Genomic DNA, 6,180 nt, shown 5'->3' on the forward strand with positions numbered 1-6,180 from the left:
CTGCGCCGCTCCTGCGGCAGCTCTCCCGACGGCCAGATGCAGAGCCGAGGAGGGCGCGGCGCTGGCGATAATAATAGCTCTGTCCATCGACCGCTCACACGGTGCCAGGCTCTGTGTTGAGCCCTTTGCTTGCGTTCTTCCTCGCGCCAGCCCCGTGAAGTCGCCACGGTTGTTACCCTTGTTTTTCCGAGGCAGCATTTGAGGTTCAGAACGGTCAAGCGACTTGCGGTCAGAAGGTGGGAAGTCAAACGGGAGCCAGAATTTTCTTGACACCCTACCTGCCGCTGACCATAAAGCCGTGATACCCACCGAGGCCTGGCCGATGTCAATAAATCGCTCCCCAGTAGAACTAAAACGGTGGTAAAGAAGAAGGGGAGGGTGTGGGTGAGAAGTGTGGAGGCAGCACTGGTGGGGCACAGTATTCACTGCAGGACAGTTCCCGGTGGTCAGTCAGATCCGTGTCCCGGAGGCCATCCAGGACCAGGAGGGGGAAGGTTACCAGCCAGAACCCCTCTGATAGCTCATTGTTTAAGGCAGAGGTTTTGATTTTTTGTAGCTGCTAACTATTGCACAGCTGACTGGAGATGCCCTCAAGTAATGAAAACTAAAGGTATTGAAATCAAAATTTATTCTTTCATCCCCGTGATTGACCTTCGAAGAACTTTCACTGGGGTGAAAAGGAACCCTCTCCAAGCTAGCCCATGCACAGGCGCATTGAGTATGGATGCAGCTCCACTTCATCCACCCCAGTGAACCGCACCACCACCTACTGGTTTGCTTCAGCCAGAAACCTCAAGATCATCTTTGACTACATTTTCGCTTGACTTTAGGTGAATACTATAAATGTTTTCACTTTTTATTTTGGAAAATTTAAAAATATAGATGAAAGGAGAAAGAACAGTGTAATGAACCCTACTCATATACCCATCACTCAGTTTCAACAATTATCAACTCCTGGCCAAGAGTTTATTATTTGACAAATATCTTCTATGATATATGAATCATGTACCAAGTTCCAAACTAGGTCCTAGGGATCCAAAGATGTATCAGATTTGACTGTAACCCAACCTGGAGGATATAACATCTGGCCTTGGTCCTCGATAGGTGAATAAGAGTTACCCAGAAAAAGAAAGTTGTCCTTATTCATTCATTCTCTTTCAACAAATAATTATTATGTGTGAGGCACTGTCCTTGGTGCTAGGAACACATAAAGAAACAAGATTGCATTTCTACCTTCTTGAAGCTTGAATAATGGGAAAGAGACATTAAACATATGATTCGAAATGTGATGAGTATCTTTTAAAAATATTTTTTTATTGTTGATAGTATTACAGATATCTCCCATTTCCCCCCTTACTTCCCTTCCCCTAGCCCCTACGTACCCACTCCCAGGTCTTCACTATTCTATTGCCCATGTCCATGGGCTATGCATATCTATATATATAAAACCTAAGCGACCATTATGGCAGAACAATTGGAATGACTGGAACGACCGGTCACTATGATGCGCACTGAGCAGGCAGGCAGGCGAGCAGTTAGGAGCAAGCAGGCAGGAAGGCAGGCAGACAGGCGAGCGGTTAGGGGTGAGCAGTCCCAGATTGTAAGAGGCTGTCGGACATCCCCCAAGGAGTCCTGGATTGCAAGAGGGCGCAGGCCGAGCTGAGGGATACCCCTCCCATGCACGAATTACGTGCACTGGGCCTCTAGTAAGTATATAAGTTCTTTGGTTTATCTATTCTCGTCCCCAACCCCACATAAAGGTATGTCAGTCTGTTCCATGCCTCTGCTTCAGGTCTTATTTTGTTGGTCAATTCATTTTGTTCATTAGATTCCACAAATAAATGAGATCATGTGATACTTGTCTTTCTCAGATTGGCTTATTTCTACTTAGCATAATATTTTCCAGTTCCATCCATGCTGTCCCAAAGGGTAAGAGATCCCTCTTTTTTACAGCTGCATAGTATTCCGTAGTATCACTGTGCAATAGCTTTTTTATCCATTCATCTACTGATAGGCACTTGGGCTATTTCCAGATCTTAGCTATTTGTGATGAGTATCTGAAGGAGGTGTACAGGATGCTATGAGTGAACTAAATTTAGCCTGGAGAGGTTTGGGAAGGCTTTCCATAAGGAATTGGCACTTATGTGAGGGGAATAGGGTAAAGGAGAAGGTCAGCCAGAAGAGAAAATTATTCCAAGTCAAAGGAGAAGCACAAGAAGGCCAGTATGGTGACAGTGGAGAAGAATGGCATAAGATGAACTGAAAAGGTAGTATGTGCCAAATCAAGGAGGGCCTTGTAAGGGTTTGCTAAGAGTTTGGACTTTATTTTAAGGGCAATGGAAAATCATCAGGGTTTGAGGCAGAGGGGTGGCATGTTCATCCTTGCATTTCAGAAGCTCACTTCTGGCTGCTAAGTGGAGAATAGATGGGAAGAGTAAAATTGGCTCTCAGTGTGGGGACCAGTTAGGAAGCAGTTCATGTAGTCTAGGTGGGAGATGACTAGTTGTGGGAGTAGGAATGGAGAACATTGCATAGGTTTAAACAGGAGGTAGAATTCACAGATATTAGTGATCAATTGATTGGCTATGGAAGGATGAATTCCAGACTTCTGCTTGAGCAATTTTTTAAAATCCAGAAATATCATCAGTTTACAAAGAGCCCACCAGAATACTTGTCTTCCCAGTCCATTGGGCAGGAGGGCTGCAATATCCAGGGAAATCTCTTCAGGTAACCAGAGGCACACAGATAGGATGACGAGGGTGGGGAGAGGCGTCTAATTATCTAAGGTGCACAAAGAAAAATGTGAAGTTCACATACTGTGCAGTTTGACCCAGACACAGTCTTCCTGAATCCCTGATCTATGTCTGCAAAGCCTCCTGCTCAATGGGGAGTCAACCTGTGCCCTTTATCCATCCTTTCACTATTGTATCTCTTCTCCCTTCTGATGCTCTCCAAGGCCTAGGAGCAGACAGCTTATGAACCACCTCAGATACTGTGTGTGGTTCTAACAATGTGGGTCCCAGGCAGCAAATTTTAAAAATTATTACCTTGGTCCTATCAAGAAAAACTTGAATTAGAAACAACTCCATCCCTAGCCAGTTTAGCTCAGTGGATAGAGTGTCGGCCTGCGGACTGAAAGGTCCTGGGTTTGATTCCCGGTCAGGGCACATGCCCAGGTTGCGGCTCGATCCCCAGTAGAAGTTGTACAGGATGCAGCCAATTGATGATTCTCTGTCATCATTGCTGTTTCTGTCTCTCCCTCTCCCTCTCTGAAATCAATTTTTTTAAAAAAAAAGAAAAAAGAAACAACTCCATCCAGAGAGTCACTTACCAAGAGCACTGGCTTTATGCATCACCAGAAAGTTGGCATCCATGTTACCTATATATGGAAGAATAGAGCTTTCATCTCTATTAGCACCAAAGACACTTAATGGAGCAAAGGCAGCATTTTCTACCACTACATATAAGCATTGCTTGAATATTGTATTTTTTATTGTAGTTGATCTAATAAACTTTCTTTATTCTAGGTGGTTGTTATCATTTGGAAAAACGTATAAGGAGTTAAATCTTCCTACATATTATATGGAGTGGAATTCATAAGTCAGATGCTAGGTCTGTCAAGGACTTCCTCAACACCCTTCTTCAAGACTATTCTAATACATCCCCAGGAAAAGCATAGAGGGTGAGAAAAGGACTAACCTCTGGGAATGCCAGTGTTTGGGGAGCCAGCAGAGGAAAAGAAGGCCAAAAAGAAAGCTGAGAAGAAACAGAGTAAGAGGAGAATCAGGAGAGAGTAATGTCATGGAAGATATCCAAGGGAGGAAAGATTTTTCAAGGAGACAAAAGTGGTCAACAGCATCAAATGCAGCAAAGATTTCCAATAAGGTTAAGGCAAAAAAAGTATCCTTTGAATTTTGTGGCATGGAGGTCATGGACATCCATGATGTGATGTGTATCAGCAGAAAATGGAGGCAGAAGCCACAATGCAATGAGTTGAGCAAATGAAAACGAGAAAGAAGAATAAGTAAGTGCAGAACCCCCTATAGAGAAATTTAGAAGAAAGAATAGACAGTAGCTGAAAAGTGGTATGAAGTTAAATATTCTGGTTTATTTATTTAGGTTATTTGTTTTTTGTTTTGCTTTTTTAATCCTTACCCGAGGACATGCGTAGAGAAAGGAAGGGGGAGAGAGAGAGAAACATTGATGTGAGAGAGTAACATCAATCGATTGCTTTCCATACATGCCCCAACCATGGGTCGGACCCGCAACCCAGGTATGTTCCCTGACCAGAAATCGAACCGACAACCTTTCAGTGCACAGGACAACGCTCAGCCAACTGATCCATTCTGGCTGGGCATGTCTTTTTAAAAAATATATTTGAACATGGATATACACCATAAAGGGTACCAGTAGAGAAGATGAATTTGAAAGTAAAATAGATGGAGTGAGATGCTAGAGACAAGGAGAGGAGGTGGGATCAAGGACTCATGAGAAGAATTGGATACCTTAACTTTGTAGACTAAAAAGATAGGGGTGCGGACAAAGGTGTAGAAGGGGTAATAAACTGGGAGTCAACAAGAGGTTGAGATATTTCATGCCCAGGGATATCAATATTTTCAGCCTTGCTGAAGAAGGGAAGGAGGGTTGGATACAGAGCAACAAAAAACCTGCAAGATGAATATCCTGTCATGAACATGTTGCCTTTGTTGTTATCTGTGCAGTATCCATTTCTCTTTTTATTGGTAACAGCACCTCATTTTTCTTTTGGCACATCCTTTCCCCAGTCTAAGTCTATGTCAGACAAGTCCCACAATCCACTTCATTGTTGGTCTCCTAACCCATGATTGAATCAAAGCGATCATTTCTGAGATGGGCACATGATGAAATCTGAGCCGGTGAAAATCAGATCTAGGAATTTTCCTGCAAATAGAGGTGCTGGTAGAACATAAGCCTGGTGGACACCTTGCCACCAGGAACAACAAGCCTGCCTGAGAATGAAACATAGTTAAGGGAGAGAGACAGATGCCTGATAACATCACTTTAACACCTATATTGCTTCTGCCTGAAATCACATAAGTCAATAAATTTCCTTTTTGCTTGCACACCTTGAATTGAGACTTATTACTTGCAACCAAGAGTATGATGAATACATGTGGCAGATGTTGCCTGTTGGTACTCATCCCCACATCCACTCTTTTATAATCTCCCCTGTACAAAAGGCTAGAAATCTAAAAACCACATTTTTCTGATTCCTTTATTGCTTTGTTACAGTTGGGTTCCACTAATGGGAACCTTCACATGAGGAAGGGAGAAGTTCTGCTTTTTGGCAGTGCCTCTGGCAACATCAGCTTCTGATGTGGCAAAAGTGAAAGCGGTCCCAGCAGCATCAGCAATACAAGTTCCAGCCACATCAGTAGCCAGTGCAGACTTGTAGATTCCAGCTCCTTAATCTTTGGATATTTCCCCACTTTTACTCCTTTAAATCAAGATTAGGGGTCGTTTCCTGGTCTCTAGGTAGCCCTGCTTTTCCTCTTATGTTTCTCCAGACCTTCTCCACAGCTTTGTAACAAATTATTCCCATTTAGTCCTTCTCTACTTAAACCATCTGCAGTGATTTCTGTATTCTTCCTGAACAGTGATTGATTCAATACACATTCCTATTTTGCATACAATCACGCATATACACACACATATACCACACACAAGACTCAGGCTTTCTCAAACCTACAAAGTTAGGAAGTGGCCTAGCTGGGATTGGAGTTCAGACATCTCTGACTTTTAAAATTCTCTCTTTCTCTGATTTGAAGTTGGTTTTTATTGTTCTTTTCTATGGATAGATTAAACAGAAGTTAAAAGGGACAGAGATGTAACAGTATTAAGAAAGTTGTTCAGATGATCAACTTTGATGTTCAAACTGAGTAGAAAAAACAATGGCTTTTAGGGAATGAAGGGCTGGGAGATAATAAAGGGATGAAACATTTCTATATTACCTGGCCAGTGTGGCTCAGTCTTTTGAGTGTTGACTTATGTACCAGGAGGTCAGGGTTTGATTCCCTGTCAGGGCACAGTTTATAGGCCCAATCCACAGCGTGGGGCGGGCAAGAGGTAGCCAACCAATGATTCTCTCTCATTATTGATGTTTTTATTTCTCTCTCCCTCTCCCTTCCTCTCTGAAAAAAA

The 6,180-nt window shown here is 43.0% G+C and overlaps 1 long non-coding RNA gene across 1 annotated transcript in view; it reads right to left on the reverse strand.

Annotated features, from left to right (window-relative positions):
• Positions 1-1,979: 1,979 nt before the first annotated feature.
• Positions 1,980-6,180, reverse strand: part of LOC102246743 — a 4,782-nt gene continuing 581 nt past the window's right edge. Inside the window, exons 2-3 of the long non-coding RNA XR_314708.2 lie at positions 3,332-3,379; positions 1,980-2,781 (exon numbers count right to left, since the gene is read on the reverse strand). This is a non-coding gene — a long non-coding RNA (uncharacterized LOC102246743). The remainder of the gene's footprint in view (positions 2,782-3,331; positions 3,380-6,180) is intronic.

This window comes from Myotis brandtii, unplaced genomic scaffold (assembly GCF_000412655.1).
Source record: "Myotis brandtii unplaced genomic scaffold, ASM41265v1 scaffold966, whole genome shotgun sequence".
Classification (NCBI taxonomy): domain Eukaryota; kingdom Metazoa; phylum Chordata; class Mammalia; order Chiroptera; family Vespertilionidae; genus Myotis; species Myotis brandtii.